This window comes from Pteropus medius, unplaced genomic scaffold, assembly GCF_902729225.1.
Source record: "Pteropus medius unplaced genomic scaffold, Ma_sr-lr_union100, whole genome shotgun sequence".
NCBI lineage: Eukaryota > Metazoa > Chordata > Mammalia > Chiroptera > Pteropodidae > Pteropus > Pteropus medius.
Genome location: NW_024342647.1, coordinates 5,650,476 through 5,674,295, shown reverse-complemented (window position 1 = coordinate 5,674,295; position 23,820 = coordinate 5,650,476). Strand labels below are relative to the sequence as shown.

Below are 23,820 nucleotides of genomic sequence, written 5' to 3'. Positions count from 1 at the left end.
TTTCTCTTATGTCCATGGAATCTATATTCACTACCTGTCCTCATCTCACAGTCACCTGCCAATTCATTTTAATGAGGCTTCTCCCTCCTCCCTGCTTCTCCCTCCTCCCTGCTTCTCCGAGTCTGTTTCCACAGAGGTCAATCCAGTCTTCATATTATTAAGCCCAGTGGCCATCTTTCTAGTTCTAATCTTAGATTTCATCGCCGAAATGAATAATGTTAATTTGTCCTTGAATAAATTTATGTCTCTTTTGGTATCTGTTTGTACCGTTCTTCTGCTTGGACAGCTTTGACCATTCCATATCTGTCTCTTAAATGTTTGGCTTCCTGTGGGTTGTGTTTTTGGCACTCTTTTTTTCTCTAGCTCCATCCTCCCTTGCCATTATGCTTTCATCCACGCCTGGGCTGTGACTCTGAGAGCCTCCAAATCTCTATACTCTGCTTAGACTTAATAACTGCCTCCTATCTGCGGGCATGGAATGCTAAGTCTCAGGCAACCCATGCTCTCATCTGATTAGTGGGTTTTCAAGTGACTCTTGATGTACCTCCTTAGTTCTGTTCCAGGGCTGGGATCCTTCTACTTTGAATTAACTTGCTGAGTGAGCGTCAGCAAATGCCTTCCCTTCTCTGGCTTCCATTGCCCTAAGTGTAAAGTGAGTGAGCTGGACCACTCCAAATCTTTTTCCAGCTTTCGATGGACAAGAAATGAAGCCATTAAGAAAAAGAAATAAATAACTATTGTTGTGGTTTTAAGAGTCCCAATAAGTGACTCCCCTTTCCTTTCCCCAAATTCATAACCAACTGCATAATTGAAACTAGAATCATATTTAAACAAGAGCATCTAAATCTTAGCTTCATTAGATAAAAGTACCCCTATGTACTGGTTCCTCTTACCTGTTTCCAAATTCTTCTAAGTAGATATTTCCTTAAGAAGGCAGAGAAGCCCTGCTCTCCTAGAAATTGCATGGCAGAAATTATTCCTCTCTAATGTTTGATGATGACACGTTTTGATTTGATTTAGCTTTTTCAAACTTGCGAGAGATTCTAAAGCTGGAGGAATGTTTAAACTTCTTCCAGCTGCCTGTTTAGTATAAAGAACTCTTCTCCAGACCGGTGGTCGGGGGAGTGGGGTGAGAGGGACTCTTATCTTCTCCTTTAATCAAATAAATTTAGGCTGAAAAGGAGGCCAAGTTGACAGCCAGCATTTCACTAGCATTCTACCTCTCTAAGCATCTGGTGATTTTTTTTCTGCTTTACTGAATGAGATGAGTTGCTTGATTTTAAAGGTTCTCAATCAATAAGCACAAAATGAACTTAGAGCACAAAAACACAGAGAGTACTCAGGCTGAACAGAGAAAGATGAGAATGCACAGACCTTTCGGTCATCTCCAGATATTATCACCTGTGACTTTTACAGATAAACACCCAAGATCACCCAACTGAAAAAAAAAGCCATGGTGGTATATTAATCCTGATCTTACTACTCCCAGTATGATGATTTTTGCCAGCACACAGTGTACCAGAAAATAATAAGCCTTTTGATGTTTCTTTAATGGATATTATAAACTGTTTATATCAGTAGCACAAGTACAAGGTCCAGGGTCTTATCTAATTCAACCTCACTGTAATTTCAAAGACAAGAGTGATAAGAATTCTTCTGGTGTATTTGTCTATTATGCTGTTTCATTGTAGGGTAACACAATGAAAACTATTTCGTTTTATTTTTAATTGGAAGAGTAATATAACTATTCTTAGGAATTATACTATTATGCTCATAAATTATCAATTCTTATAGTTGATATAATGAATCATGGTTATAATAGTATTTTTTCTTTATTTTTTGTCAGTAAATTAGTAAGTACTAACTACATGAATAAGTCTTGCTAATAACAGTAGTTGTTGGGTGAGCACTCATCCCTCACTCCATGTGGACAGATATCTGTGAGTCCCTGGAGAGTGCATATCCTCTCCCGTCCTCTCTGACCCCAGCCTGGGTGAAATGACTTGACTCGGTTGATGAGTTTGGAAGAAGTTGCTGAGCATACTTAGCTTACTTAGCTCAACTGTTCTCAATGTGGTCCCAGGACCAGAGCCATAAATATCATTAAAGAATCCCCCCACCCCACTGAATAAGAAACTCTGGGGATGGGTCCAGCCATCGCTGTGTTAACAAGTCCACCAGATGATAGTGGTGCCCACGCAAGTTTGAAAACCATTGGTTAGCTGATTTCTCTTTTCTCTCTGTAGATCTGCCTGCCTAAAGAGGAGCTGTGTCCTGGTCTGCTTTCTGCCATGTGGTTGAAACACGTGAGGGCGGGGGAGGGCTAGGTGAGGGCAGGGGAGGATACGCAGTCATGCAGAGCTGCTCTTGACGGGTTGTTCCCATATGCTAGTTTCAGGTGCAGTGTTAGGAAGCCCATGATTTCATATACTAAACCACAGTCTCCGAGCAAACATTTATCTAATGAAGCTGACATTTGGATTCTCTTGTTTAAATACGACTTTAATTTCAATTATGCAGTTGGTTCTGTATTTGGAGAGAGGAAAGAGGTGTTATTTGTTGGGAATCTTAAAACCACAATAGCCAGTTATTTATTTATTTTTCTTGTGACCACATACTATGCCCATCTAAAGCAGAGAGGAGATTTGTGGTGGTCCAACTCGCTTTACACTTGGGGCAGTTAGAACCCAGAGGGGGGAAAGCCTTTATTCAAGGTCGCTTAACAAGTTAGCTGGAGGTAGCAGGCCCCCAGCCCTAGGCTCAGACCCATGCATTTAGGCAACAGAACCGTGATTCCTCTGAACCAGATCCAAATTAAAACAGAGGAAATGAATATTCAGAGCATTTCGTCTCACCCGTCATCGGAGATTTCCTAATTCACATTTCAACCTTGGAATTATGGATGCCTCTGTATCTACCTCATTTCCATAACCGCCTGCTGAATATGGGCTCTCTCGGTGTCACATCCGTGCATTGCTGCCCCAGATTCTTGCCACCAGCTTCCTTGACAGGAATTGAAAATGAATTGCAGCTGTTCAGTGTCTCCGTGGAAGGGACCAAATTCTTCATCCTAAACTGAGCTCATCTCAAGGAAAACGAGTAGTGCAATGAGGAAGTGCTCTCAGCTATGACGCTGATCTCACCTTCTTTTCCTTTTAGTCATTTTTGTTTCCAGTCTGCAGTCTATTTCTCCAAATTGGGTTACTTGATCCTCTTCCAGAGACATTTCCTATGAGTTAACAAATCTGGCTTTCAGAATTGCATTTTAGACTAATTTAGTTTGTATTGACATTATGCTTTCTTTCTCTGATTCCTTTTCTTGGTCGTCTACTTGCATGTGTTTGTCATGTTCAAAGGTCACCGCAACTCCTGGCTTTGATGCTGGAGATCAATTAATTTACCTCTATGTAGCTTGATAGTGCTGACTAAAATTTATTGAGCAATTGCCATATGCCAGACAATGCACTCAGCATTTCACATGTGTTGGCTTAACTGATCCTCACTGCAATCTATAAGGTAGGTACTGTTATAATCCTCACTTTTCAGATGAGAAATTGAGGCACAGAGGTTCTTTAGCTTGTCTAAGGTCACACAGTAGTAAATGGGCAGCCAACATTTAAGCCTTTGCTATCTGAGCCCATAGGTTGCTGTTTAGCCCTGGGTTATACTATGATCTCCAGGCACAAGGATCTCAAAGATGGCCCCTTCTTGATGGGCCACTCCTTTCTTTGTTCTGTATCTATTGTGGAAGGGGTTTGAGCCTAGATCCTGAGTTTCTAAGACCGCTTTACACAATGAGAGAAGTGATGGTTTTCTTGGATGACCCAGCTAGCAGAGAGCTGGCTTGGGTAGAAGGTAATGTAATTGACTGCCTTTGCAGAAGCAGCGAGTGTATTTAGTCCAAGTCTGATGTCAAGGGGAAGAACTGGAGAGAGATAATTCTTGGGGAAATGTTTGGAAATTCAGCAGCAGTGTACAACAACTAAGACCCATCCTCGCAGACATCTTTGGGTCTGAATATATCCAACGACCTGGAGTATGTGATAGATTCTGGAGCACTTAGTGCTGGCCTGGTGTCCCAGATTGGCCCCAGGTCACATCTAGGCCCCTGGCAGTCTACAAAAGGGATACTTAAGTTCTATATGGGGAAAGCTTAAAAGGTGCAATCCAGTAACAATGGATTAGTTGACATCAAAGATCTGGGCAGAATTTGTCACTAGAAGAAGTATAGGGATGATAAAATTCTTGTGGCAAATATGTCCACATAGAAATGAGCTTGTTTCACTGACGCAAGCAGAATGGATCCAGGAGTTGTGCTTTGATACACAAATTAGACTTTAGGATGGGTACAGTGGCTGAGCTGAGTCTTAAAATGTCATTAGGAGTTAGATAATGAAGGTAAATGGCAAAGGTTGATGTTCTAAAAATAAACAACTTATTTCCTGTATTACTTTGAACGTATTCTCTTGCCAGTAACAGAAAACCTAACAATGGGAAAAACAACTCTGAGTTTACTTTTTCACCTAACTAGGAAATCGAGCCTTACCAATGCCAAGGCTGATGTCTACATTTTTTCCCCATAATCATCTCATATTGGCAGTCACAGTCCCAGGCATTTCATTCACTTTCAGATCAGGGACAGGGAGGATGGGTGACATTATCTACACTCACTCCTTTTATAAGGAAAGCAACAGTTTTCCTAAAATACCCCCAAAATTTTCATTTTATTGTCTTGAACCAAATTACATGACCACTTCTGGTTGACACCAGGAATGTGCGTTAGGTTGGTCAACCAACAGTATTTCCACATCATGCTCACTTGGGAGCTCTATGAAGACACCATTGATATTTATTCTATCTCTGTTTCTCTCAAGTGTAGAGGACAGTGTTATACCTAAGAAAGGATAATACAGAACATTAATCGCAGGAATAAATAAATTCAGTTTATTTCCATAGACTTTTATTAAGTGAGGCCCATATGCTTTGGAACCATATAGGTATAGATCAAGGAGCTTAGAACATGGTGGCTGGTTGACAGATATTCAACATATACACGTTCCAACATGTTATGGTACATGCTAGGATATAAGAACACTTAGAGGTTGTTTCGGGGAACCTAAAGAGGGAGCACATGGCCCACCTTAGTGGGTTGGAGAAAGAGGGCAAAAAGGAAGGCAGAGATAGTCAGGATAGTTTAGGTTATGCTAAGGTAACAGATGACCCCTAAATCTCACTGCAACCACAGGGTTTATTTCTCTAACATTCTTTGTGGCCATTGTGGCTTAGCTGTGGCTTTGTTCCACTTCAACCTCAGCCTGGGACCTAGGCCAGCCTCTATCTGGAGCAACAACAGAAGGAACAGAGAACTCAGCAACCATACGTTGGCTTTTAGAAGCTTCTTCCTAGAAGTGACACATGCCATTTCTGCTCATGCTTCCTTGGCCAAAAGCAAGTCACATGACTCTGCCAAAATGAATAGGGTGATGGTATATAATCCTCCATGTGAGGGGCACTGGGTGGGTGAACAGTAATATTGCCTACCTCAAGGGGCCAGGGCAGGGTCTAACTTTGCTCTCTGTTCTGTCTGGTCTACCTCCCCTGACTTCTCTTCCTAGTGATCAGTCATCACCCTTGTTTAGTGTGGGAGAGCTGTGGGCTAAGCTGAGTGGCTAGAGATGATCTGGAGGAGCCAGGAGGCTGACCTCATCTCCATCTGACCTAGGAAGGGAGACTGAAGGAAGGGACCTGGATCCTGAGCCAAAAAGATTCCAGCAGGATGTGGCTTTTAAGGAAGTAGACAGATGGATTTCACCATCTGTGTCTTTCCTAATGCTGTTTGGAGGGGAGTCCTTTCAAGATGTAGAGATGATGGTCCAGACTCCTGAGAAGTTCTTGTTGGCAGCTAGCACTGGTTCTCAGAACGTGTCCATTGTGAGCATGGTCTTCTGGCATGTGGGGTGGGGGGTTGGCATCTGCAGAGGCCTGGGGAATGAACTGGGGACAGGGACAATGACCAGACCCTCGTTTGTCAGTTGCAATAAACATGCACGAATATGGATTTAACACACAAAGAAGCCACGTTAAGACTTAGCTTGACCTGAACACTTGGTGCTTGGGGAGAGAGACCATCTTAAATTTCTTTGCCTACTTTAAGGTGTTTTAAGCTCTCTTGCCTTCCTCCTGACTCCCAGCTATGCTGTTTGTTGTATTCAAATCCTCCGTTAAAAACTGTCTTAAAAATAAGTTTTAAGATCAATGGTTATTAGGATACACACTCAGATTCCTGTTTGTAGACATCAGGAAATGTGCCCCTGGACTCCAGCATGGAGAAAGGCAAATGACCTGGTTAAGATCACATGGAATTTATTTTCATTCCTGGCTCTGGAATTTTCTTGGACCTTCAGGTACTCGTTAACTTTTCTGAGCCTCAGTTTGCTCATCTGTGAAATAGAAATACTAATCACAGCTCTCCTCAAATGTCTATGTGTGGTATCCAGTGAGAACCTCTATTTCTTGAATACCTGCAGAATAGCAGACTTATCTGGAAATAAGGTAAGTGGGAACACACTGCCATTTAAAATATTTATGTAAGTGGAAGGACTTTTTATTGTTATTGTATCTGAGAAAATTAAAGTTGGGTCCACAAAGGTATGTAACTGTGGGAGGTAAACCATTCATTTTGTCATCAGAATCTCTGCTTAAGGCTTCAGAACATTCTGAACAATCTCCGATCATCCACTTTGGACCATGAACCTTCCAAACCTGAAATTGTCTTAACTTAGGTTACCGACACTTCCTACCTGGATTATGGCATCAGCCTCTTATCTCGTCTCTCTGCTTTCAGTCTCAACAGTTCCAATCATTTACATGTACAGCAGACAAATCTAAAGACACTACACTTCTGCTGAGAATCTTTTCACAGCTTTCTGCTCTTCCAAGAAGTCCACTCCATGTTCCTAAAACCTGGCCTCTGTCAGCTTCTTTAGGATTATCTCTTGACACATTTCTTCCCACCCAAAAATGCTGTCCTGTGCATTCCCATCCATAAACCCATAATTTTTATTGCAGTATCTCTGAGATTCTAGAACCTTTGAAGAGGTTCCAGCACCCTGAAGCATGGCATACTTCCGTCAAAAACATCTTTGTTCCTTCAACTTCTGGCTTAGGTTCAACTACAACACGTCCTCCAGATCACAACTCGGAAGTTGCTCCGTTTCCTCTGGGGAGACATGAATGGCATTCCTCTCTTTCATTTTCCTTCATAGCCTGTACACAACTGACATCTAATAACTGTTTATATTTGCTATTATGCGTTGTCTGTTTTCTTTTCAGGTTGACACCGGACTTTGAGCTTTTTAAAGACGGACCGAGCCTCATTTGTTTTTTCTTTCCCTCACTTCTTTCCTTCCTTAAGTAGTGCATGAGTTCCTACTTTGGGTTAGGCACTGTATTCTGAAGATGATCACGTCTTTAAGCCTAAAATTGTGCCTGACACAAGGCAATCAGGCAACAAATATGAGTAATGGAATGAACCAACCAATGAATCCAAGGTTCCGTTCAAACAGACCCAACTCTCTCTCCCATCTAAGGCTGTTTGGAGGCTAAGGAAGAGCGACATCTTTTCTAACCTTTGCTTTTTGCCATATTGTTATTCTTTTTCTGGTTTCACCCCCTGGCAGAGAGATGTCTTAATGAAAACAGATTGCTCCGTTTTTCTAGGATATATTCTTCAGCTGGTAAACTGCCCAGGCCCCTCATTTAACTTATTATTTGGTGTGTCTTCTTGTTAGCTTGCTTTCCTAAGCAGTGGAAAAAGCATTGACATAGAGTCTGAGGAGCCCAGATGCTCCTACTTAGAAGATATGTCCCTTTGGGCAAGTCATTTATCCTCTCTGAGCATCATTGTCCTTATCCATAAAAAGAAAATGATAATATGCGGTCCTGCAAGAAGTAATTCAGAAGATGTATAGTAAGTACCTGGCACAGTCCTTGGGAAATAATGAATTTTCTAAAATTGTGTCTGCCTGTGTCCCTCCTTCTCCTCTTTTTTTTTTTAATCTGCCTGTGTCTTTCATTGAATACCCACCCAGGGTAAGACTATAAAGAGAGAGAAGAGGGGTTGTAAATAACAGTAAGTAGTATCTGCTGAGAAGGTTAAGAGTTAGAGAGTTGGCTAAAGGAAAGTTTCATACTATTCTTAGAATTATTGGGCAAATTATTAAGGTTTTTATTGTTCTCATAGATAAAATAGATATTTTGTTTTCTATGATGGTGTCATGATCACTAAATGAGAGAATGAATACACTATCACATAAGGAAGCCTCAGTCCATTTTAGTGACGATAATATTGTATTATCCATCTTCATTCCATCAATTTGTACAGCTAAGCTACATTTTAATTCCAAAATTCCTTAACTCTGACAGCTGGTCCAGATTGGCATGGATCCTGGGGGTAGTGACAGAGTCCAGAAGCCCACATGGACATGACCTGCAAATTATGTACTTTGACAGAATGTGGTGAGACAAGAACCAGACCACATATCACTTTATTCTAAAGCCAACTACAGAGCCTAACGGCGTTTTCTGACACCTCGGAAGCTTCCTGGGGAGGGCCATTCTGTGCCGGGTGCTGGGACATGTTGGGCTTTTGTGGCTCTGCTTCCCTGTGGGTCTTAATGGAGAAACTAAGTCACCGGCAATGGAGAAATGGTGGTGTCAGGCATTGTTGAGACTTTCTGTGGATTCCAGTTACACATCATTTCCGATTATAAACAGGAATAGAGGTGGTGGGCGCTGTTGCCTAACCGGGTGAGAAGTCCCTTTACTAGAAGGCATTTCTTAACATGGCACAGTGGCCAGTGATCTGTGGTGTGACCTTGTGTGTAAGTCATAAAACTTTGCACGACCTTAGCGTTCCCACTGTGGGGAAAGCTGGGGACCATATGTGAGGCAGCTCCAGGTCATGGTTAGAGCTCAGATCCTGTCATGCGAGAGAATCAGGCGTAGAGTATAGCTCTATACAGACCAGTGTGAGACCTTGGGCATGTTACTTGACCTCTCTGAGCCTCGGTTTTTCCTAGTCGGTCCAGTCTTATAGAACCAATGTGAGAATTAAATGAAACCATGTATGTCAAATGCTTTAGCCAACTGCCTGGCCTGTACTAAGAGACTGACCCACTTTGGCTATCATTACTACTAGACACAGATACTTACTGAGAACCTACCATGTTCAGTATCCTCCGAGTTTATTATCCCATTCAATCCTCACATACACACGGCAAAGAGGATATTATCCCAATGTCCAATGTGGGAAAAATGAAACTTAGTTCAAACAACTCACCCGAAGTCACATGGGAGTAAGTGGCAGAGCTGAAATTTAAATCGAAGCTTCTTTGATACCACAGCCTATTGCTGATCTTTCTACTGCAAGAGATTGACCAGATGACACTTACTTTCCCTGAAAAGTACTGATGGTCATAACTAATCAAATGGAACTGATTCACTTCATATCAACAGACACTTAAAGGGCTCCTAGTATATGCCTAGTGCTGTGAAAGATGAAGAAAAAGAGATGGCCCGATCCTTAAGCATAGGTTAGTATTTATTTGAGAGTGAAAGACAGGAAGATGGATGGGAGTGTTAAGTACTAGTGAAGGCTCTGGACCCCAGGGGCTCCCATGATCACAGGCAGTATCTTAGTTTCGGCTGTTATGACAAAAATACCTTTGAGTGACTTGAACAATAACCTTTTATTTCTCACAGCTCTGGAGCCTGGGAAGACCAAGAGTGAAGAGCTGAGAGATTCGTGTCTGGTAAGGACCTGCTTCCTGGTTCACAGATGGCCATTTCCTCTCTGTGTCCTCACATGCTAGAAGGGGCAAGAGAACTCTTTGGGGTCTCTTTTATAAGGGTACGAATCTCATTCATGGGGACTCCATCCTCATGACCTGTTGCCTCCTAAAACCCCAGCTTTCAACACCATTACTTTGGAGGTTTGAATTTCAACTCACAAAGTTTGAGGGTACATAAACCCTCAGTTTATAATAGGCAGTGATCTCTGGCTCACGTGGTCAAAATATCTCACAAGAAGGTCCAGGGAACTTATTAGAGATTCTGGGAGAACTGAGAGAGCTGTCATGGGTAGAAGGATGGTCATCTAATCCTTGGTGGTATGGGGCCACTGTAAACCCCCAGAAGCCAGTCCAGGTGCCCCTTCTGTGGGAAGCATTTCCTGATGCCTAGGTCCCTGCGCCCTGCATCCTTCTCTTCCACATTCCGTGTTTTGTCACTGATACTTTATTGACTATGACTTCACTATCTGTGAGCTCCTTGATCTTTCTCCTTTGACACTCCTTTCATTGCACATAGCCTGGCACCTAGAAAATGCTAGAATCTTATCCCCACAGACTTGCAGGGAGGAAGGAGCATCTGTCTTGCTGTCTGCATTGCCCTGGTCCAGGCTAGTGATCTCTAAGGTGATGTTTCCCAGTTGTCCTTCCAGCCAAGAGATAACAAGTGCTGGATCCCAGAGGAAAGAGGCAATAATGAGTCCTGAGCATTCCCTACAGCCCCATGCAGTGAATTCCTCCTGTTCTTGCAACCACAGGTCTTGGGATATACTTGGGCATTGACCCCACCTCGTCAATCTTTCTATGTGGTGTTTCCCTCGGCCACCAGAGAGCTCCTTGCCTCAAGAACTTCTCTATGGCCTCCTGGGAGACCATTCTCATTCTACAATGTCTCTGAGGCCATCAGAGATATAGACTTTGGGTGGCTCAGAACTAGCAGATAGAAATACAAGCCAAAGTTAACACCCATCCTTCAGTTTTCAGGATATACTGTTTACTTTTGTTCACAGGCTCTTTCTTCGTCTACTCTACTTCGATAAATCTTACTGTCCTTTTGGAGTCAGTATAAATCCCCTTCCTTTAGGAAACCTTTCTACCCTTATAAACCCCCTCTTTGTAGCCCTCATTATACTACAAATTAATTGTTTAATTATCTTTCTATATTGTCATTCATCTTTAGCCATAATTACTTTAACAAATGAATTTATTAGCTACAGGACTTTGGGGATGCAAAAAAAAAAAAAACAACAAAAAAAAACCTTTCATAGACTGACAGTTTGGGGAAAATACCTGGGTAGTTTTTAGATGTGCCTCAGTGGGGATGTCCGAGCCTGACAGCATTGAGCAGCTCTGAGTAAGACCCAGGAGGAGAGGCTGGAAAGAAGGAATATAACAATGGAAAACTTTACTCACTTGAAAATTTGTACATGAGCCAGTCCTGAAATCAAATGTGATCTCATCAAAGCTTCCTGGCCTTGATCAGAGCCATATATCCTTATGTGTGTGTGCATTTGTGCACGCATGTGTGTGTGTGTGTGTGTGTGTGTGTGTGTTTGCTTTTCAGACTACAAAGTGCTGTCATAGTGTTTCAACAGTCTTGTGTATTAAGCACAACCTAGTTCCTCTCATTCATAGATGAGAAGTCTAGAGTCTGAGAAGCAACCCACCCGAGTCCTACAGCAACAACATACACCCCTTGCCTTCTGATTCCCATGGCAGATGCTTTATTCACTTCTCATACCTCCAACCTGAAAGGTCTTCAGACATTTAAGAGATAAATAATTATCTCCACTTCTTTTCTCAAAGAATTTAACATGCTTACTGTCTTAATTTCACCATGAAGGTTTGCAATGGTATTCCACAGTAGTTTCATATGGCATTCTTTCCCATGGAATAAGATGACAAACACTCACCCTGAGAACGTGTAATTAAAAGTGGGAAATTAAGGCCAAGTAAAGAGAAAATATTAACATGCAAACCCTATGTATCTACAGGATTGATATATTTGACCCTTATTTGTGTCTTTTAGTTCTCCAGCATCTAAAGAAAAATTTGGAGATAGATTTAGTCATTTGCTCTTAGGAAAATAGTATTTCCTGAGCTAAAGAAATCTTTTGCAAGCATTAGATCTCAGGGAAATCTTTTCAAGGGGCTTCAGCATTTATTCAACAAATATTTATTTCTATGTTCCATGTACCAGGCACCGTGCTAAAACATGGATACAGAGAATGAACAAATATTGACCTTGTGAAGCTTTGTTTAGTGGGGAAGTGATGTTCAATACACACTTTTTACGTATCATGATAAGGCCAATAATAGAAAAAGCATAAGATGATGGAAGAGAATACGAAGTGACTTGGTTTATTTTGGGAGTTCTGGAAGGTCTCTTGAGAAAGTATTATTTTGGCTCAGAGCAGAGGGTGATTAGGTTTTGACAATGGGAGCATGTGGAAGAACGGGCATTCTGTTCAGCAAGAACAGCAGATGCAAAGGCTCTGAGGCAAGGAAGAGCCTGAAGGCATTCCAGAAATTTACAGAAAGACAGTGTGGCAGTGTGGGCCCCAGAGAGCAAGGGGAGTAATGCCTGAGATGAGCCCTAGGAATGGGAAGGGTCAGATCCCCCAGAGTCTTGTTGACCTTAGTAAGACCTGGTCATTATCCCAGGATAATGACCAGGTCTTACTAAGGTCAGGGTCGGGGGAGGTATTAAAGCTACTGAAGAATTTTAAGCGAGAAAGTGCCTGTTGATACTTGCATTTAAGACGATGCTCTGGCTATTATAGATAATGGCAAAAGAAGTGAGCAGGGGAAAGAATGAAAGTCTGGAGACTACAAGAAAGCTATGGAAATGTCCTGGCCTGAAAAGAAGGTAGTCTGGAAATATAACAAGATATGGGCAGGCTCAAAACACGCTGTAGAGATAGAAACTTGACGCGCTCGATGCAACCATGTTATATCGGGGGAAGATGATTACTGCCCAGAGAAAAATCACGGACAATGTCCCTCTCCCAGAAATCAGGACCTATGAAATAAGGGCGGGGCAAAAAAAACCGACCTTCATTTAAATAATTGATAAAATTCTCGTTGGGCAGCAGAAGACATTTCAAAAGGATATGCACACTCACAACCCAGCTGTGTACTCCACATAGTCACTGCAGCTCACATCTGGGAGTTTTCAGCAAGTGACTGGAAAGAAGCTATTTTAGGTTCTTTCGTATGTTCTTTTTGTCACAAGCGGAGTTCGGTCTCACAGTTATGATGGTGAGAAGCAGGCTTGACAGATTTTGACGCAGCAAAGCACAAGAATTATCTGCAGATTGTTCCCTGAGGAAATGGGTCTCCCTCCATGGGCAGATGCTGGCACTCCTTGATGACTCACTTCTGAGGGGCTCAGCCCTGTCGTGGGCTCGAAGGAAAGAGGAAGCCTGGCATCAGATCCAATACTAGTGACACAGTGGCTTCTTGCCTGCTTTTTAGTAGTTGCTCCAATGGGCGCATCTGTGCCCAGAATTTGTCGGCTTGTGGGAAAAGACAATGAAGTTGTGTTTCCTGTATCCAAAACGATGACTTCATGGTTCTTGTAAGGCAGAATAAGAATTAGGACGGAGGAGGTGGGGAATTCTTGGTGTTAAAGGAGCATGTTACAAAGTTTGAGTTTCGCACTGGATGCAATCTGGAATGCTCCCTATCTGGGAAACTGTAAAGTCCAAAGCATTAACTATGTTGGCAATAAGGACCCATGTTTCCTCTCATTTAGCTAGTTTTAAAAGAAATTATGAGTCTCCATGTTGTTGGAGTGATGTGTGTAGACTTATTTTCCTTTCCTGTGCTGAAAGCATGATATAGAGCAGTGGCTTTTAAAATTTTTTGACAATGATCCATAGCCATAAGTGAGTTTTATATTGTGACTTTGAACATACGTATGTACTGGGAAAAGCTTCATGAAAACTAGCACTACAATGTGTAACACACAAGGGCAGTTTCTATCATATTTTATTTGTTGTTAGTTTATATGTAAAAATCTACTTGTGACCCAATACACTGGTTTCAAGACTCCCTCACAGGTGTGACCTGCAGTTGGAAAACATACAGGTAGAGGAAAGACTATGGGTCTTGGAAGTCTTGGCTCAAGACCTAGCTCTCTAACTTAAGGCTTGTGAGGGTTTTCTGATCCTTAGTGTATCAGTCAGCATGGGCCACAGTACGCTTCAGTAATAAACAGCCCCAACATTTCAGTGGCTTAAAACAATAACATATTTCACTTTCACTTACATTGGGGGCTCTACTCATAGTAGTGACTTAGCGATCCCAGCTGCTGGAGCCTCCACATCAACCTGCTTCCCCATCTGCTGTGAGAGCAATTTAACTTCCAGCCATGACCCTTTCTTGTATGAGTCTGGGACAGTCACAGCACCAGGGCTGGCTTTGTGGATGTGTGACCTGTGCAGTCACTCAGGCCCTGGTGCACAGAAGGCCTTGTGACTGGTTCACTGCTGAGCTGTCACTGTCTTGAAATTCTGAATAATTATCGAAGAAGAAGCAGCCCCACATTCTCCATTTGCCCGAGGCCCCACAAATTAGGTAGCTGGTCTGCATATAGTCTCTTTGAGTCTCCATGTCTTCATCTGTAAAACGGGATCACAGTGCAGAACTCATAGGGCTCTTAGGAGAACTAAGAGAAGGAAGGCAAGGAGGCATAGAGCTCTCGTTGTTAACTTGTTGACTGTATCTTCAGTCATACCTGTATAGAAAACCTCTACTTAATCCAACTAGTCTCCTCATCCGGAATGCTCTACTTCCTCATCCTGCTTTCCTTCTGCCCTTCAGTCTATCTGAGTTTTTTTCATTATTCGAGATTCAAATCTAGTGTTTCCTTGGGGCCACCACCCATGACTGCCCAGGCTGTTCTCAGCAACCCCACAACGTTCACTATGGATCTATCTTAATGACTCTCTCACTTTTGTTCTATCTTTTCATTTTGACTCCCCGCCACCCCAGCTCAGGACCCATTGCTTCTTGCCTGGGATACTTAGCAGCCTTCTAGTTTGTTGTCCTATCTCCAGTTGGCCCTTCTTTGCACCCTCCACAAAGCTGGGGTCATTTTGCCATCATTCTAAAATGTCTTTTCAATCATGTCATTTCCATATTCAGAGAATTTCAATGGCTTTTGCCTGGTAAGGGATGTAGGTATTAGTCTTGTATTCAGGATCTGGCTCTGGGCCCCCTTTCTAGTCTAATCTTCCTTTGCTCCCTTCATAAACCCTGCCTCCCTGCTCTACGCACTGTCTCTGAACCAAGCTCATTCTCCAGTCTTGAGCTCCTTGCACATTTGTTTCCTTCTGTCGAAGTGACCTGCTCCCAACTTGTACTGGGATTTCACCGCTCAGCTGAAATCCAGCCTCTTAACCAAGCACCTCTTGGGCAGACCCAGATGAAAAGATTCCCTCCTTCTTCCAAATTCCTAGTGTTTCTTGAAATTTGACATATTTACTGTTGCGTTGGGCAATTCACCCAATGTCTTGGTTGTCTTTCAGCTGGGTCTGTGTTCCAGAGAATGGGGACAATAACAAGATGTATCTATTGCGCCAGCAGCACTTAATGAGAGGCTGGAGTGAGGGGCTCCTGCAGAGACTGCCCGGGGCTCTTTCTGATTCCTTCCACTGGTCTGAGTCATCCTTCCTCCAGGCCCTTTTGGTGCTTGGTACATTCTTCTAACCTCACCACTTTCCATTCCAATTATTTCTTGACATGACTAGCTCCCTTACTAGGCATGTCTTGTTCATTACTGTAGCTCTGATGCCTCTCACAGGACTTGGTGTCAGTCAACATTCAGAGAATGGGTGGATGGATGAGAGAACAGACACACAGGTAGAAAGAAGTCTTTGACCTCTGTGGGTATGTGTGATGGGGAGGGACCTGCATGTAGCTCTAGTGTAAAATAACTTACGCTGAGATAACAATTGATTACAAAATCTTATTGGCTTCAAATAACACATATTTCTTATTCAAACTCATGTCCATTGTAGGGCAACTGCAATTCTACTCTATCCTCTCTTCATTCTGGGATCATGACTGATAGAGAAGCCTAGTCTGGAACATGCTATATTGTATGGTAGAAGAAAAGAAAAGATGGCAGAGGCATGCAGTAGCTCTCAAAGTGTCTGGGGAAAATGGGTCATGTCATTTTAACTCACACCTTGTTGTCCTCATGGACACAGAAAAGATAATACTCTTAGATAGATGGGCTCAGTACGGGAGGGGTAGTGGGCATTTTTTGATAAGAACATAATTGGTTACAGTGGGGGATGCTTCATGTGGAGGGGAATCCAGTGGTGTACTCTTGGTCTCTCTGTGACCCCACACTCATTCTGACCAGTGGGGTGGACAGGCTCATCCATGTGGTGAGTTTGGATTGAAGGACTAGACACACAGAGCTTTGCATCTGTCTCATCCTTCCTTAGTGCACATGAGCTGCCCATAGGCTGTGTGCTTCCTACCTGGCCCTTCCAGGAACTGAGGGAGAGACGTCCTGGTTCAGGGTTGCCTGTGACTTGGTAGTAGGCCTTTCTAATCCTGGAATTTCATTTATTCATTGGGAGAAGCCATTGCACAAATAACAAGGATGTTTTGATCTTCCTTCAATTTATTCCTCTGCCTTATCCCTCTGCTAGTTTCCAGTGTGGATGAAGAAGAGGGCATAATTTTTTGAGCCCCGCCTTCCCCAAGATGTCTCAATATTAGTGTTCACAGAAATATCAGATTCTGAGAGTGACGTATTTATTCTCACTGGCAGGAAGAGAGGTCTCAGTGTTGCTACTGCCAGGATTGTCTCACTTAAAGAATTTTTCCAAGCGCAAAAGAAAGATTGATATTCTGAAACACAGTATCTAACAGGCTGCTTCCTGCTCCAGGATCATCTTATACAAAAGATACTATGTTCACTCTGAGCCAACTTGGTTGCTTTACAGTCAGAAATCAGAGCACAGTAGAAAGTGGACATGTGGGGACATCTGTAGTGAACACTATCTTTTTTTTATTCGAAGCTAACCATCTGAAAAAAATCTCGAAACCTAGCTCTTCACACTAATCTTGGACAGTACACGTGGTACCCAGAGAGTCCTTGTGAGGGGGGATGCTCAAAAGTAGAGCATGTCTATTCTCACTTAATAGGGTGTTTCTCAGAGACCTGAGCTGGGATTCCATCTGGCAAGTGCAGTTAGTGATACGGAACATCTATTTGCATAAGTTGTTACACACAGATGGTGCTTCCATTTTTAACTGGAGGAAGAGAGAGACATTTTGGTATGGCAGGTAGGAAAAGGCAGGGAGAGAAAGGCGAGGCAAAGCTGAGAGAGATGTAATGATTTATTTCTACTTGGCCACATGAGAGAATGTGGGGGTGAAAATCTAAAGTTTAAGAAATTGTGTTCATGAAAAACTATAAGATCTGAGAAGAAGCAGTGAGATTTTGGAAATAGGCACCTAATTTGGTAGTTTACTCAAAGGATTTCTCTTCTCACTAATTCTAAAGCTCAGGGATAGTATTTGTAGGGCTTATGGAGCAAGACAGTGAACACAGGAAGGCCAGAGAGGAAAGCAGGGCTTTTGCCAAGGGTACCAGCCCTTGTGGCACTGATAAATTTTCTCCTAAAACTGTTGGCTCATAGAAGGATTCAAAGAGAGACTGGGTGAACTTATTCCTGAGAATGTTTGAAGTAGCAGGAGAAAATAAGAGAAACAAAAAAATAAAACTAAGTTATTGGGAATTGATGGTGGTGCTGGGAAGTAGTTAAGAATCATTATTATTTACTCATTGATGAACTTGTGACCTCACATATATTTCCAGGATGCTGGGCCCTGAGACCTTGGATCACACCTCGGTACTGGGGTAAATGTTTTGCTTGTGATAGACCCCTTCGTATTTGTTTCCTATTGTTGGTATGACAAATTGGCTTAAATTTAGTGGCTTAAAAAAACACAAATTTATTATCTTATAATTCTGGAGGTCAGAAGTCCAAAATCAGTTTCTCAGGGCTAAAATCAAAGTGGCTACAGGCCTTTTGAAGGCTCTAGAGAACAATTCATTTCCTTGAATTTTCTAAGTTCTGGTTATCACCTGTATTTCTTGGCTTGAAGCCAGCAGTGTAGCATTTTTCAATCTCTTTCTCCTGACTCTAACACTCCTGCCCCCTTTCATAAGGACCCTTGTGAAAATATCTTCATTTTAAAGTCCTGAGCTTAAGCACATATGTAAACTCCCTTTTGCCATATATCCAGCCTATCATACCCTCCAAATAGTTTTCACTGGCTTTGGTTCAAGAGGAGACAAATTCAGCCTGTATTAAGCACATATTGTATGCCCTTTCTCTGCTAGAACCTTTCCATACTTTATTTCAATGAACCCCCAGTGTGACTCTGCAAAAGAGGTATTTATTATATCCATTCTATAAATGACGAAGCAGAGGGTTGCACAGTTAAATTACTCATTCCTTTTGTAAGAGATGGAAATAGGATTTGAGTGCAAATTGGTCTGGCTTAAAAACTCACTCTTTCCCTACAACTTCAAACACTCCATCTCCAGAGCTGTTATTTTCTCATGATTAAAATGACTGGATACGAAATGCCAAGAAATTCATGTCCATGCTTCCCAGAGGAAGGCTGAGGGTCCTGTCAGTACTTCCTGATAGATAGCCACTTTCTCTGTCCCTGGAGTAGGAGAGGTCCCTGATTCCTTCTTTATTCTGGGACTCTGCCCGGGATACCCTGGTGTTGTGGAAGAGACACACCCAAATGCCCTGGATGAGTCACAGACCTTGCCCGGAGCTAGAATGTGATGAGGAGGGAAGGCTCTTGCTGCCTCAGCCTGTGAAAGGTTTCCATTATAGTATTTCTGCCAGAGCAGCAATTCTATTCTTTGATCCTCCTCCCCATGACTACAGAGCCTCAGGCAACCAACTAAGTTAGCGAGAGAGTGAACAGGGCACTGGAGAAAGTGCTGGACTGGAGACCAGGGGACCTGGAGGCTTGTGTCGACATTACCACTGACTTGAGTCCTATCTGGACTAAAAATGTTGGGCCTTTTCTTCTCTTATAATTTAGAGTATTCTTGCTTAGCAAAGGATACCAATAGAATCACCAATATCAGAAAGCCTCTGGATACCATGCATTTGGAGACAACTTTGGCACGTGCTGTACTTTTTCTCAATATGCAGGATGATAGAATGACTAAGAGCCTGGACCTTGCGTTAGAATTCCAGCTCCGTCCCTACTGGCTGGGTTGTCTGGGGCGAGACTCTCTTTCTTCCCCTATAAAATGGGATAATGATGATCATAATCCTCTCTTTCTAGGGTTATTGTGAGGACTGCTCGCCAGTTAGACTGGCAACTGTTGAGGCCCATGCATATGCTCATTTCAGATCTCCCTCTTTATTCTCCTTGAAGCTCCAGTGGAGAAAGGAATGTAGACTCTAGATTCAGAACCACTTGGCTTTTCTATTACGCTCTACTACTCATCAGCTGTGTGACCTTAAACAACTAAATACAACCTGTCGACCCTCAGGGGTTTTCATCTGTAAGATGGGGGTATTAATAATAGCCACTTTGCAGTGAGAACTTGAGGATTAATAGGATGATGCATGGAAAGTCCTAGCAGAGTGCCTGGCATATGGAAAGGGTTTGCTCCCTTCGGATATCATCCTCTTCTTGTGTGACGAACTTCTTTAGCATTTCTCAGCTGCTTTGCATTTAATTCCATTTTCTAAGGTGTCAAGAAACATAATTTGATATTTTGGACAAAGTTACGCTTTTATATTGAGCTCACACACTTGTAAATATGTGCATTAAACTATGTCCTGAGGCAGAGCAAGTGGCACAGATTTTCCAGCACTCTTCACCTCTCAACTTGTAGCCTCGATGTCTGCGAACAATTAATGCAGAGAGGAGGTTTACAGTTGGCCACCCAAATGCATCTTAAACATTTAATTTTAAAAAACTAAAAGGATGAACCCAGCAAACTGCTATAAACTTCAAAGGCTCTATTAAGGATTTGGATATATGGTGTTAAAAGATATATCCAAGATTTCTGGCACTGGGCCTACGAAAAAAAAATTGTGGAGTGACTGTTTCTGTGTGGAATCTAGGGAAAGGGACTGTAGAAGTGAGCCATGTGCCCTGGTTTTTGGCTTAAACTGACCTTAAGAGTAGACTCAAATGACAGTAGACTTAGCTCAACTCTTGGTTCTTACAGATGCAACCAAAAGTTAAGAAAGCTTAGGGCAAGTGAGAATATATTGGACAGAGAGCTGCCAAGGGCAAGAGTTAGATTGGAGCTGCTTTGGACTTAGTCCCTTTCTACCTGGAACGAAAGCAATGATAATTGTGTCAACTAACATTTATTGAGCAATTGTAACATGCTAGATGGCTGTATATTATATTTAATTTACATCTCATAACAAACTATAAAGAAGGAACTATTATTATACCCATTTTCCAGATAAGGAAACTGAGGCTCAGAATGTTTAGATAACTTGCTCAGATCCAAATAGCTTCTAAGTGCAAATCTAGAATTTAAATATAAGTCTATTTAATGCTGGATTTCTTTGTGAAACAGTCAAACAGAAGAGATAACGCCTAATATAAGTGGTTCAGCCATTGATCTGCTTGAAGCCTGAGCAATAGATAAGAGGTTGTCTTGGACATCCAAGGTTTGGAAAGTCTAAGACTCACCTTCTCTTTCTGAATTGGATTTGTTGTGCATCTACATGAATCTTTCCAAACAAGCTGCTCTACATTCCTGGCCTAGCAATCCTGTCTACCCAAAGCACAGCAAGGATTTTATCCCCTGACAAATTATTTGTCGGCCTGTTTTCTAGAGAATAAATTTCCTCTTTGATGAAATCCTTACAAAACTCTCAGTACAGACAAGGTCCAGGACATGTTTTTAAATTGCTAACAATGTTTCTTATTAGCTTTTATTTCTCTGGTTGTGATGGAGGGAGGAACAGAAATATTTCCAACTGACCTTGTACACTGACTATTGCTACTATTGCTGACTAGCGTGATCTCAGGCCCAAAGTTTGGGGACGTTCCCTAAGATGTGGCATTCTTCCCCACACTCCCACCACCCACCATCTATCCATCGTCATCCAAACCACCGCTGTGCTTCTCCTAAAATACTGAATGACCTAATTGTTCTCCCTGCCTAAAGCCTTGCCTCCTTTAATTAATTTCCTTTTTTAAAATACTTTTGTTTTATAAAATAATATAAGCATATGGAAAAGTTTTGAGTAATATAAGAAATAACTATATCACTTAGTGTTAGCAATTTTATTTTTATTTTATTTTTTTTTAGGCGAGGCAGTCCTTGGTTGACCTCACAGATTGTAAGGACCTTGTCAGCTTACAATCCCTTATTTTTTTTATTTTTTTATGCCTACAGCACCTGGTCTTCCTAGGTGGTCTCCCATCCAAGTACTAACCAGGCCCGACCCTACTTAGCTTCCTAGATAGGATGGGATCAGGCTTGTTCAGGGTAGCATGGTCGTAGACTAGCAACTTTAAAATTACATATGTGCATCCATAAAAGCAATATATGATATCGTCTTACACATATTTAAACTTAGCATAAATCGTATCATACTTCACATATTCTTTAGCGAGTTGCTTTTTCCAATGCAACCTTGTGTTTTGAGAATTAACCAAGTTGTTATGCGTAAAGTTTATTCATTTTGAACTTCTCTATGGAATGCCCTTGTGTGAATATCGTATAATTTAATTTATCCACTCTCGTTTTTGTGTACATTTAGTTTGATTTCGATAGTTGCTAATTACAGCAGCACTGCCATAGGCATCCTTGTACATATCTCTAAGTCCCTGCAGAGTAAATACCTACATATGGATTTTTCAGGCCACATAACATGCCCATATTTATATTTACTAGATAGTATCAAAGAAATTGCTCTCCAAAATTATACCAGTTTTCCCTCTCTACAGCACTTTATGGAGAATGGAGAGTTTCCATTTCCCTACACCTTACCAGTAATTGATATTGTCAGATATTTGACAATCTGATGGGTTTGACAACGTGTCTCATTTTCTAAATTTGCATTTGTTGGTGAGAATAATTTTTCACATTTACTTATTACATTTTAATTTGCATTTATTAGTGAGAATAATTCTTTTTATGTAATTATTGGCTGCTGGGATTTTCTCTCTCATGATTTGCCTGTTCACGTCTTTACTATTTTTGTCTTGCATTTTTAGTAGTTATTTTTTGACTTGTAGAAATTTTCACCCTGTGTAGTGTGCATATTATTACTTTTTCAGTTGAAAACTGGCAAAAACTTGCAAATAAATTCTCCAAGTCTGTGGCACATTGTTTACATTTTTTTGTGGTGTCTTTATCACATAGAAGATTTTTGGTTTGAGCTTTTGCATCTGGTTCAATAGATCCTTGGTTCTGAGGCCAAAGATTTATTTTTCAATCATTTTCTTGGAAAAGTTTTACTTTAAACTGTGATCTTCGATGTATCTGAAATTTATTTTGCACTAGTGTTCTAATTTTGTTTGGTTGCCATATGGAAAGCCAGTTGTCTTTGTAACTTTTATCATATAGTCTATCTTTTCCCTGTTTATTTATAATGACATATCATATAGTGCCAAGTTTCCATGAGTCTGTTTCAATGTGCTTGATTCTATTACATTAATTTGTTTGTCTCCTCATATCAATAATATATTGTCTTAAATATTATACTGTTAGACTAAAGCTTAATATCTGGTTTTGGTAATCTTAATTATTTTTCTTTAATTTTTTTAATTTTTCTATTTTTTTTATACAAAGAGTATAAGTTCTGGTTGGTGAATTTCAATGAAAATCTTATATGCATCCATAAAATCTTATTGAAATTTTCATTGAAATTGCAACAAATGTATAGATTATATTTGTGGGAGAATAGCAAGTTCTTTATTACTTATTCAGGCTTTTTATAATATCCTTTAAAAATTTCTTAAAATGTTCTCCTAAAAGTTTATTTACATTTTTGGTAAGAATTTTTTGTAGGTATCCTGAAGTGTTTCTTGTTATTTTGACAGTATCTTTAATTTCCAATACATTTTTTAATTGGTAGAGCTGTTTTCTGGGAACACTAATGGATTTGTGATTTGATCTCGTAACTTGCAGAATTCTCTTATCTTTTCTAATATCTTTTCTGTAATTTTCTTAGATTTTCTAATCATCTTGCCTCAAGTGAAGGGTACTTTATCTCTCTTTAAAATCATGTGCTTATTTTTCTTAACTCACTGTCCAGGACTCTCGGACAATTTTAAATAGTAGTGGTGACATCAGGCGTCCTTGGCATCTTCTAGATTTTAAAGGGAATGTTTCTAGTGTTCCATCATAGAGAGGCCATGAAACATAGTGGTTAAAAATGCAAGCTCTAGGGTAAGTGGGTTTAAATTTAGGCTCTGTCACTTAAAAGTTGTGTGACTTGGAATATATATGTATAATATGTATAATATTTATATATAATATAAATATAAATATATAAATTATGTATACAGTATATATTCTATGTGTTTATATATATGTAATATTTAGAACAGTGCCTACCACAAATTAAATACTCAGTAAGTATTTCATAGTGAAGAAAATAATGATGTTTACTGCAAATTTTTGATAGAGCTTTTATATACTTTAGGAAATTTCTTTATATTCCTACTTTCCCTAAAGTTTTCTTTATAGTAGAGGGGTGAATTGTGTCAAATGCTTTTTCTTCATTTAATACGAGATAATGTGCTTTTTGTTATTAATATTCCAAAATGGTGGATTAAATGAGTAGATTTTGTGCCATTGAAACATCTTTGCATTCCTGGGCCATCGGTAACCATAACCTGGATGTGACATTTCATTGTTATCGTTACTGCTGATGATGTTGTTCTTGGTACATTTATAATATATAAATATACATGGCATTAA

The 23,820-nt window shown here is 40.9% G+C and overlaps 1 long non-coding RNA gene and 1 pseudogene across 2 annotated transcripts in view; one reads left to right on the top strand and one right to left on the bottom strand.

Moving 5' to 3' along the window:
* Positions 1 to 23,820, top strand: part of LOC120605789 (uncharacterized) — a 70,025-nt gene that overhangs the window by 24,856 nt on the left and 21,349 nt on the right. For both annotated transcript variants that reach the window (XR_005653713.1, XR_005653714.1), the window contains exon 2: positions 9,763 to 9,812. This is a non-coding gene — a long non-coding RNA (uncharacterized LOC120605789). The remainder of the gene's footprint in view (positions 1 to 9,762; positions 9,813 to 23,820) is intronic.
* On the bottom strand, positions 21,277 to 21,395 carry LOC120605854 (uncharacterized; annotated as a pseudogene).